The 12,838-nt window shown below is 43.0% G+C and overlaps 1 long non-coding RNA gene across 1 annotated transcript; it reads left to right on the plus strand.

Annotated features, from left to right (window-relative positions):
• Positions 1-247: 247 nt before the first annotated feature.
• LOC134475122 (uncharacterized) lies at positions 248-2,328 on the plus strand. The gene is made up of 2 exons (XR_010046093.1): positions 248-732; positions 1,344-2,328. It is a non-coding gene; the product is annotated as an uncharacterized LOC134475122 (long non-coding RNA).
• The last annotated feature ends 10,510 nt before the right edge of the window (positions 2,329-12,838 follow it).

Raw genomic sequence — 12,838 nt, forward strand, 5'->3', positions numbered from 1 at the left:
TAACCCTAACACCTAACCCTAACCCTAACCCTATCCCTAACCGTAAATCTAATGCTAACCCTATCCCTAACCCTAAACCTATAAATAAACCGAACCCTAGACCTAAATCTATCCCTCACCCTAATTCTAGATCTGAGACTAAAACTAACTCTAACTGTAAACCTAACCCTAATCTATAACCCTAACCCTAACCCTACCCCTAAACTCACTCTAACCCTATCCCTAATCCCTAACCCTAACCTGTTGGGAGCCGTGGCACTGTCAAGTCATCAGACGCGGTGATTGCGAGGCCTGTGGGAAAGTACAAAAGCCTGGGCTAGATTACCCCTCTCATCGAGCCCGCCTGTGTGGCACCTGTTTCTTATCACCCCACTAAGTTCCCGCTTCACAGGGTAGTCTGCCTACCTATTAATCCTATATATAGCCAGTGCCTCCACCCCCGAGAGAGAGAGAGACTGAAGCACAAAAGGGGCCGCGGGGAGCGGACCGGTAGAGGCTTCGGGGCAGACTGAAGCACGGAAGGAGCCGCAGAGAGTGGACCGGTAGAGGCTTCGGGGCAGACTGTATAAGGAGAGAATAAAGAAAAGCCTGACCACCGCCAGACCTTGTCGTGTGTCTTTCCTGCTGGCCGGGAGCGGACATCGACATTTGGAGGCCCGCACGGGGATTGATCAACCCCGAGACGCGGCGGTGGACTGCATTCTCCTACACAGTGCTGCAGCTGCAGGACAGGTGAGTAGAGGATAAGCCTGGGCCCTGGGTGGCGCGCACCTACAGGGTTTGTAGACTCCTCTCAACCTCACGCGTAAGTGGCGGGTTTCTTGGGCCTCACGCGGTGAGTATGAAACATAACACCAGAACTTAAGGTAATAAAAGAGTGTAAAACATAAACATAGAAGTAAAAATAACAGAAGATATATTAAAAATGGGAAACATGCCAAGTAAAGATACACAGCCTTGGTGTTGGTCCTTCGGAGACTCCTAAAGTCCAAGGACCTCAAGGTGGGGCGTAAGACTTTAGAAAATTTCCTTGCAGAGATTGACAGCTTTGCTCCCTGGTTTCTGCCTACAGGGCATGTAAACCTGCCCTCCTGGGAAAAGTTGGGCAGAGACCTTTCCCTAGCAGAGCGGGAGGGTAGAGCTTCAGTCTCTGCTCGTCCATTGTGGGAAATGATACACACGTGCCTAAAGAGTGAGGGTAGTTATGGGGGGAGCTCTCAAGAACTTGTAGAAGTACGCGAGGTGTTTGAACAGGCACAGTGAGGAAGCTCCTGAGAAGGGTCCGTCAAGGAGGGCAGAGATACAAAAGAGGAAGCCGAGGCGCGGTTTGTGTCTTTCCGCAGGAATCGGGACGAGAACCAATGTGGGTCCCAGAGAGGTTGACGCGACAAGTCCCTCGACTGAAGATCAGGCCTGTTCCACCAGAGGCCAACCACAGACCCAACAACAAGATGAGCCCTAAAAGAACTGCAGGACAATCCCTTTTTGGGGGCCTGGAACGGCTTGCTCCCCTATGTGCTACCCTTGTATACGCATGGCTCGCTCGCATGGCCTACGACTGCGTTTAAAAGTGACAGGCTTCCCACATTCTCCTCCCTAGACAACAACATGTAGCAGGGTGGGTGAGTCAATGACGGGTAAGAGCGTGCCTCCCCAGCACGACTCAACCTAAGCCAGGCCCTACCCCGTTCCGCTCGAAAGCCGCTGGATTGTTAGATAAATTTCTCTCCGAGGGTTTTCGTGGAGAGAAATGAGTGCATGCCTATGTGCAACCAGGTTCCGTCCGGTTCATTCCTGGCCCTAGAAAAAAGGACGAGGGCCTCAGGGCCTTGGTGGACCCTGGGACGGCCGACCAGGGTCTACGCTAAGGGCCTACGGTGGGCCTCAGTTCGGGGCATAGGCCTCTGCACTCTATCCAGGACGGGCTGCGATGTGCGTAGCCATCATTTAAAATAAAATAGGGGGAGATGTTGGGAGCCGTGGCACTGTCAAGTCATCAGACGCGGTGATTGCGAGGCCTGTGGGAAAGTACAAAATCCTGGGCTAGATTATCCCTCTCATCGAGCCCGCCTGTGTGGCACCTGTTTCTTATCACCCCACTAAGTTCCCGCCTCACAGGGTAGTCTGCCTAGCTATTAATCCTATATATAGCCAGTGCCTCCACCCCCGAGAGAGAGAGAGACTGAAGCACAAAAGGGGCCGCGGGGAGCGGACCGGTAGAGGCTTCGGGGCAGACTGAAGCACGGAAGGAGCCGCGGAGAGCGGACCGGTAGAGGCTTCGGGGCAGACTGTATAAGGAGAGAATAAAGAAAAGCCTGACCACCGCCAGACCTTGTCGTGTGTCTTTCCTGCCGGCCAGGAGCGACACCGACACTAACCCTAACACTATCCCTAACCGTAACCTAATGCTAACCCTATCCCTAACCCTAACCCTATCAATAAACTAAACCCTAGTACTAACTATCCCTAAACCTAATCCTAGAACTGAGCCTAACGCTAACTCTAACTGTAAACTAAACAATAATCCATAACCATAACCCTAACACAAACCCTAAAACTCACTCTAACCCTATCCCTAATCCCTAAACCTAACCCTAACCCTAACCCAAACACTAACTCCGAAACCCTAACCCTAAACCTAACCCGAAACCTAATCCTAAACTTAACCCTAAACCTAACCCTAAACCTAACCATAAACCTAACCGTAACCCTAAGACAAACCTTAACCGTAAAACTAACACGAACCCAAATTCATAACCCTAAACCTAACTCTAAACCTAACCCTAATCCCTAACCCTAACGATAAGCTTAAACCTAACCCTAAACCCAAACCCTATCCCTAATCGCTAACACTAACTATAACCATAACCCAAACACTAACTCCAAAACCCTAACCCTAATCATAACACAACCCTACCTCTAATCCTAACCTTCTAACTCTAACCCTAACCCTAATATTAAACTGAAAACTAACACTAACACCTACCCCTAACCCTAAACCCTAAACCTAACCCTAAACCAATCCCTAACCGTAAACCTAATGCTAACCCTACCCCTAACCCTAAACCTATCAATAAACTGAACCCTAGGCCTAAAACTATCCCTAACCCTAATCCTAGAACTGAGCCTAAAACTAACTCTAACTGTAAACCTAACCCTAATCAATAACCCTAACCCTAATCCTACCCCTAAACTGACTCTAACCCTATCCCTAATCCCTAACCCTAACCCTAACCCTAACCCTAATCCAAACACTAACACCGAAACCCTAACGCTAAACCTAACCCTAACATTAATCCTAACCTACTAACCCTAACCCTAACCCTAGCCCTACACCTAACGCTAAAAGTAACCCTAACCCGAAACCCTAACCCTAAACCTAAGACTAACACTAACACTTAACCCTAACCATAACCCTATCATTAAACCTAAAGCTAATGCTAACACTGTCCCCAACCCTAACCCAGACAATAAACCTAACCCTAAACCTAAAATTTTCCCTAACCCTAATCATAATACTGAGCCTAACACTAACCCTAAGCCTAGCCCTAACCCTAATATATAACTGTAACACTAACCAGAACAGTAACCCTAGTCCATAACCCTAACATTAACCTTTACAATAACCCTAACCCTAACCGTAACACTAACCCCTAAGCCTGACCCTAACCTTATCCCTAATCCCTAAGCCTAGCTCTAACAATAACACTAACCCTAACCATAACCCTAAACATAACTGTAAACCTAACCCTAACCATAACCATATTCTTATCACCTAACTCATAACCCTAAACAAAACCCGAACCGTAAACCTAACCCTAAACCTAATAGTAACCCTGAACCTATCAGTCTTCCGAAGCCTAACCCTGACCCTATCCCTAACACCTAACCCCTAAACCTAACCCTAAACTGCCCCTAACCCTAAACTTAAACGTAACCGTAAACCTAACCCTAACCCTAACCCTAACCATTACCCTAACACTAACACTAATCCTAAACTCTAACACTAACACTTACCCTAACCCTAACCCTAAACTGTAAAACCAAACCCTAACCCTAACACAAACCATAACCCAAAATCTACACCTAACCCGAAACCAAATCCTAACCCTAACCCTAACACTAACCCATAACAATAACTCTAACCCTAACCGTAACCCTAACCTTAACACTAACTTCTAACCTTAACCTTAACCCTAATCATAACCCTAAGACAAAATCTCACCCTAAACTCTAACACTAACCTTAAAAGTAACCCTAACCCTAAACCTAAACCATATCATAACCCTAAACCTAACACTAAACCTAACCCAAAACCTAACCCTAACACTAAACCTAACACTAAAACCTAACCCTAATCCTAACACTAACCCTAACCCTAAAACTAACCATAACCCTAACTTTAACCTTAACCCTAACCCCAACCCTATCCCTAAACCTGACCATAAACCTAACACTAATCTAACGCTAACCCTAACGATAAACCCTAAACCTTACCCTTACCCTAAACTCTAACACTAACGCTAAACCTAACCCTAATCTCTAACTCTAAACGCTAACAATAAACATAACCCTAAACCGAACCATAAACCTAAACCTAACCTTAAACCTAATCATAACGCTAACCCTAACCGTAACCCTAGTTTTAACCCTAAGTCGAATACTAACAATAATCCATAACCCTAACCTTACCCCTTACCATAACCCTAACACTAAATGTAAAACTAACCCTAACCCTAACACTAACCCTATCCGTAATCCCTAACCCTAATCCTAACCCTAACACTAAAACTAGCCATAACCCTAAATGTACCACCAACACTAAACGTAACCCTAAACATAACCTTAACCATATCCTTAACACCTAACCCCTAACCCTAACCCAAACCCTAAACCTAACCATAACCCTAACACTAACACTACTGCTAAACCTAAACCCTAACCATAACCCTCACCCTAACGCTAACCCAAAACCTACCTCTAATCCCTATCCTAAACCTAACCCTAACCCTAAACCTAACCCTAAACTGAACAATAACCGTAACCCTAAACATAACCTTAACCATAACCCTCCCTACCTATAACCATAACCCTAAACCAAAGTCTAAGAGTAACCTTAACTTTAACACTTAAAACTAAACCTTAAACCTAACCCTAACATCTAACACTAAACCTATCCCTAAACAAAGCCTAACCATAACCCTAACCCTAACACTAAAACTAACCCATACGGAAACCCTAACCCTATCAATAACATTAACCCTAGCCCTAACCCTAACTTCTAACTCTAACCCTAACCCTTACACTATCCCTAACACTAAAACTAACCCTAACTGAAACCCTAACCCTAAAGCTAACCTCTAACCCTAACCCTAGCCTTACCCTAACCCAAAACCCTACGCAAAACCTAACCCTAACGCTAACCCTAAACCTCACACTAACCCTAAAACTAATCCTTACCCTAAACCTAACATTAACCCTAACCCTAACCCTAACCCTAACACTCACCGTAACCCTATCCCTAATCGCTATCCCTAACCCTAACCATAACCCAAACACTAACACCAAAACCCTAACCCTAATCATAACACAAAACCTCACTGTATCCATAACCCTAACCCTAGCTCTAATCCTAACCTTCTAGCCCTGACCCTAACCCTAATCCTAACACTAACCCTAACACCTAACCCTAACCCTAACACCTAACCCTAACCCTAACCCTATCCCTCACCTTAAACCTAATGCTAACCCTATCCATAACCCTAACCCTATCAATAAACTAAACCCTAGTCCTAAAACTATCCTTAAACCTAATCCTAGAACTGAGCCTAACGCTAACTCTAACTGTAAACTTAACACTAATCCATAACCATAACCCTAAACCAAACCCTAAAACTAACTCTAACCCTATCCCTAATCCCTACCCCTAACCCTAACCCTACCCAAACACTAACTCCTAAACCCTAACCCTAAACCTAACACGAAACCTAATCCTAAACTTAACCCTAAACCTAACCCTAAACCTAACCATAACCCTAACCGTAACCCTAAGCCTAACGTTAACCCTAAAACTAACACGAACCCAAATTCATAACCCTAAACCTAACTCTAAACCTAACCCTAATCCCTAACCCTAACGATAAGCCTAAACCTAACCCTAAACCTAAACCCTATCCCTAATCGCTAACCCTAACTATAACCATAACCCAAACACTAACTCCAAAACCCTAACCCTAATCATAACACAACCCTAGCTCTAATCCTAACCTTCTAACTCTAACCCTAACCCTAATATTAAACCAAACCCTAACACTTACACCTACCCCTAACCCTAACCCCTAAACCTAACCCTAACCCTATCCCTAACCGTAAACCTAATGCTAACCCTATCCCTAACCCTAAACCTATCAATAAACCGAACCTTAGCCCTAAAACTATCCCTAACCCTAATCCTAGAAATGAGCCTAAAACTAACTCTAACTGTAAACCTAACCCTAATCAATAACCCTAACCCTAACCCTAACCGTAAACTCACTCTAACCCTATTCCTAATCCCTAACCCTAACACTAACCCTAACCGAAACACTAACCCCGAAACCCTAAAGCTAAACCTAACCCTAACATCAATCCTAAACTACTAACCCTAACCCTAACCCTAGCCCTAAACCTAACGCTAAAACTAACGCTAACCCGAAACCCTAACCCTAAACCTACGACTAACACTAACACCTAACCCTAACCATAACCCTATCATTAAACCTAAAGCTAATGCTAACCCTGTCCCCAAACCTAACCCAGACAATAAACTTAACCCTAAACCTAAAACTATCCCTAACCCTAATCATAATACTGAGCCTAACACTAACCCTAAGCCTAACCCTAACCCTAATTTCTAACTCTAACCCTAACCAGAACAGTAACCCCAGTCCATAACCCTAACATTAAGCTTTACGATATCCCTAAACTAACCGTAACACTAACCCCTAAGCCTGACCCTAACCTTATCCCTTATCCCTAAGCCTAGCTCTAACAATAACACTAACCCTAACCATAACCCTAAACATAACTGTAACCCTAACCCTAACTATCACCATATTCTTATCACCTAAACCATAACCCTAACCAAAACCCGAACCCTAAACCTAACCCTAAACCTAATAGTAACCCTGAACCTATCAGTCTTCCGAAGCCTAACCCTGACACTATCCCTAACACCTAAACCCGAAACCTAACCCTAACCTGCCCCTAACCCTAACCTTAAACGTAACCGTAAACCTAACCTTAACCCTAACCCTAACCCTAACCCTAACCATTACATTAACACTAACACTAATCCTAAACTCTAACACTAACACTTAACATAACCCTAAACTTTAAAACCAAACCCTAACCCTAACACAAACCCTAACCCAAAATCTAAAACAAACCCTAACCTAAATCCTAACCCTAACCCTAACCCTAACCCATAACAATAACCCTAACCTAACCGTAGCCTAACCCTAACACTAACTTCTAACCTTAACCCTAACCCTAATCATAACCCTAAGACTAAATCTCACCCTAAACTCTAACACTAACCCTAAACGTAACCCTAACCCTAAACCTAAACCATATCATAACCCTAAACCTAACACTAAACCTAACCCAAAACCGAACCCTAACACTAAACCTAATCCTAAAACCTAACCCTAACCCTAACACTAAGCCTAACTCTAAAACTAACCATAACCCTAACCTTAACCTTAACCCTAACCCCAACCCTATCCCTAAACCTGACCCTAAACCTAACCCTAATCTAACCCTAACCCTACCCATAACCCTAAATTTTACCTTTACCCTAAACTCTAACCCTAACGCTAACCCTAACCCTAATCTCTAACTCTAAACGCTAACAATAAACCTAATCCTAAACCGAACCATAAACCTAAACCTAACCTTAACCCTAACCATAATGCTAACCCTATCCATAACCCTGGTTTTAACCCTAAGCCGAATACTAACACTAATCCATAACCCTAACCTTAACCCTTACCATAACCCTAACACTAAATGTAAAACTAGCCCCTAACCCTAACACTAACCCTATCCGTAATCCCTAACCCTAATCCTAACCCTAACACTAAAACTAGCCATAACCCTAAATGTAACACCAACACTAAACGTCACCCTAAACATAACCTTAACCATATCCTTAACACCTAACCCCTAACCCTAACCCAAACCCTAAACCTAACCATAACCCTAACAATAACACTACTGCTAACCCTAAACCCTAACCATAACCCTCACCCTAACGCTAACCCAAACCTACCTCTAATCCCTATCCTAAACTTAACCCTAAGCCTAAACCTAACCCTAAACTGAACACTAACCGTAACCCTAAACATAACTTTAACCCTAACCCTCCCTAACTATAACCATAACCCTAAACCAAAGTCTAACACTAACCCTAACTTTAACACTTAACCCTAAACCTTAAACCTAACCCTAACATCTAACACTAAACCGATCCCTAAACAAAGCCTAAAAATAACCCTAAACATAACACTCAAAAACTAACCCATACGGAAACCCTAACCCTATCAATAACACTAACCCTAGCCCTAAGCCTAACTTCTAACTCTAACCCTAACCCTTACACTATCCCTAACACTGAACCTAACCCTAACTGAAACCCTAACCCTAAAGCTAACCTCTAACCCTAACCCTAGCCCTTACCCTAACCCAAAACCCTACACAAACCTAACCCCCCTAACCCTAACCCTAACCCTAACCCTAATCATTACCCTAACACTAACACTAATCCTAAACTCTAACCCTAACACTTACCCTAACCCTAACCCTAAACTGTAAAACCAAACCCTAACCCAACACAAACCGTAACGCAAAATCTAAACCTAACCCGAAACCGAATCCTAACCCTAACCTAACCCTAACCTATAACAATAATCCTAGCCCTAACCGTAACCCTAACCTTAACACTAACTTCTAACCTTAACCCTAACCCTAATCATAACCTAAGACTAAATCTCACCCTAAAGTCTAACAGTAACCCTAAACGTAACCCTAACCCTAAACCTAAACCATATCATAACCCTAAACCTAACACTAAACCTAACACAAAACCTAACTCTAACACTAAACCTAACCCTAAAACCTAACCCTAACCCAAACACTAACCCTAACCCTAAAACTAACCATAAGCCTAACCTTAACCTTAACCCTAAACCCAACCCTATCCCTAAACCTGACCCTAAACCTAACCCTAATCTAACCCTAACCCTAACCATAACCGTAACCCTTACCCTTACCCTAAACTCTAACCCTAACGCTAACCATAACACTAATCTCTAACTCTAAAAGATAACAATAAACCTAACCCTAAACCGAACCCTAAACCTAAACCTAACCTTAACCCTAACCATAATGCTAACCCTAACCGTAACTCTAGTTTTAACCCTAAGCCGAATACTAACACTAATCCATAACCCTAACCTTAACCCTTACCATAACCCTAACACTAAATGTAAAACTAGCCCCTAACCCTAACACTAACCCTATCCGTAATCCCTAACCCTAATCCTAACCCTAACACTAAAACTAGCCGTAACCCTAAATTTAACACCAACACTAAACGTAACCCTAAACATAACCTTAACCATATCCTTAACACCTAACCGTAACCCTAACCCAAACCCTAAACCAAACCATAACCCTAACACTAACACTAATGCTAACCCTAAACCCTAACCATAACCCTCACCCTAACGCTAACCCAAAACCTACCTCTAATCCCTATCCTAAACCTAACCCTAACCCTAAACCTAACCCTAAACCGAACACTAACCGTAACCCTAAACATAACCTTAACCCTAACCCTCCCTACCTATAACCATAACCCTAAACCAAAGTCTAAGAGTAACCTTAACTTTAACACTTAAAACTAAACCTTAAACCTAACCCTAACATCTAACACTAAACCTATGCCTAAACAAAGCCTAACCATAACCCTAACCCTAACACTCTAAAACTAAGCCATAACGAAACGCTAACCCTATCAATAACAATAACCCTAGCCCTAACCCTAACTTCTAACTCGAACCCTAACCCTTACACTATCCCTAACACTAAACCTAACCGTAACTGAAACCCTAACCCAAACCCCTACGCAAAACCTAACCCTAACCCTAACCCTAAACCTCACACTAACCCTAAACCTAAACCTAACCCTAAACCTAACCTTAACCCTAACCTTAACCGTAACCGTAACCCTAACACTCACCCTAACCCTATCCCTAATCGCTAAACCTAACCATAACCATAACCCAAACACTAACACCAAAACCCTAACCCTAATCATAAAACAAAACCTCACGGTACCCTAACCCTAAACCTAGCTCTAATCCTAACCTTCTAGCCCTGACCCTAGCCCTAATCCTAACCCTAAACCTAACACCTAACCCTAACACCTAACCCTAACCCTAACCCTATCCCTAACCGTAAACCTATCAATAAAATAAAGCCTAGCCCTAAAACTATCCCTAAACTTAATCCTAGAACTGAGCCTAACGCTAACTCTAACTGTAAACTTAAAACTAATCCATAACCATAACCCTAACACAAACCCTAAAACTCACTCTAACCCTATCCCTAATCCCTAACCCTAACCCTAACCCTAACACAAACACTAACCCCGAAACCCTAACCCTAAACGTAACCCGGACCCTAATCCTAAACTTAACCCTAAACCTAACCCTAAACCTAACCATAAACCTAACCGTAACCCTAAGCCTAACCTTAACCCTAAAACTAACACGAATCCAAATTCATAACCCTAAACCTTACTCTAAACCTAAATCTAATCCCTAATCCTAACGATAAGCCTAAACCTAACACTAAACCTAAACCCTATCCCTAATCGCTAACCCTAACTATAACCATAACCCAAACACTAACTCCAAAACCCTAACCCTAATCATAACACAACCCTAGTTCTACTCCTAACCTTCTAACTCTAACCCTAACCCTAATCCTAAACCGAAACCTAACACTAACACCTACCCCTAACACTAACACCTAACCCAAACCCTAACACTATCCCTAACCGTAAACCTAATGCTAACCCAATCCCTAACCCTAAAACTATCAATAAACCGAACCCTAGCCCTAAAACTATCCCTAACCCTAATCCTAGAACTGAGCCTAAAACTAACTCTAACTGTAAACGTAACAGTAATCCATAACCCTAACCCTAACCCTACCCCTAAACTCACTCTAACACTGTCCCTAATTCCTAACTCTAACTCTAATCCTAACGCAAACAGTAACTCCGAAACCCTAACCCTAAACCTAACCCTAACATTAATCCTCATCTTCTAACCCTAACCCTAACCCTAGCCCTTACCCTATCGCTAAAACTAATCCTAACCCGAAACCCTAACCCTAACCCGAAGCCTAACACTAACACCTAACCCTAACCATAACCCTATCATTAAATCTAAATTTAATGCTAACCCTGTCCCTAACCCTAACCCAGACAATAAACCTAACCCTAAACCTAAAACTATCCCTAACCCTAATCATAATACTGAGCCTAACACTAACCCTAAGCCTAACCCTAACCCTAAGTTCTAACTCTAACCCTAACCAGAACAGTAACCCTAGTCCATAACCCTAACATTAACCTTTACAATAACCCTAACCCTAACCGTAACACTAACCCCTAAGCCTGACCCTAACCTTATCCCTAATCCCTAAGCCTAGCTCTGACAATAACACTAAACCTAACCATAACCCTAAACATAACTGTAAACCTAACCCTAAACATAACCATATTCTTATCACCTAACCCATAACCCTAACCAAAACCCGAACCCTAAACCTAACCCTAAACATAATAGTAACCCTGAACCTATCAGTCTTCCGTAGCCTAACCCTGACCCTATTCCTAATCCTAACCCTAACCCTAACACCTAACCCTAACCCTAACACCTAACCCTAAACCTAACCCTATCCCTAAGCGTAAACCTAATGCTAACCCTATCCTTAACCCTAACCCTATCAATAAACTAAACCCTAGCCCTAAAACTATCCCTAAACCTAATCCTAGAACTGAGCCTAAAACTAACTCTAACTGTAAACCTAACCCTAATCCATAACCCTAACACTAACCCTACCCCTAAACTCACTCTAACCCTATCCCTAAACCCTAACCCTATCCCTAAACCTATCCCTAACCGTAAACCTAATGCTAACCCAATCCCTAACCCTAAACCTATCAATAAACCGAACCCTAGCCCTAAAACTATCCCTAACCCTAATCCTAGAACTGAGCCTAAAACTAACTCTAACTGTAAACCTAACCCTAATCCATAACCCTAACACTAACCCTACCCCTAAACTCACTCTAACCCTATCCCTAAACCCTAACCCTAACCCTAAACCTATCCCTAACCGTAAACCTAATGCTAACCCTATCCCTAACCCTAACCCTGTCAATAAACTAAACCCCAGTCCTAAAACTATCCCTAAACCTAATCCTAGAACTGAGCCTAACGCTAACTCTAACTGTAAACTTAACACTAATCCATAACCATAACCCTAACCCAAACCCTAAAACTCACTCTAACCCTATCCCTAATCCCTACCCCTAACACTAACCCTAACCCAAACACTAACTCCTAAACCCTAACCCTAAACTTAACCCGAAATCTAATCCTAAACTTAACCCTAAACCTAACCATAACCCTAACCGTAACCCTAAGCCTTACCTTAACCCTAAAACTAACACGAAACCAAATTCATAACCCTAAACCTAACTCTAAACCTAACCCTAATC

Source organism: Cavia porcellus, unplaced genomic scaffold, assembly GCF_034190915.1.
Source record: "Cavia porcellus strain 051 isolate PalLab524CR breed Dunkin Hartley unplaced genomic scaffold, mCavPor4.1 scaffold_63, whole genome shotgun sequence".
NCBI lineage: Eukaryota > Metazoa > Chordata > Mammalia > Rodentia > Caviidae > Cavia > Cavia porcellus.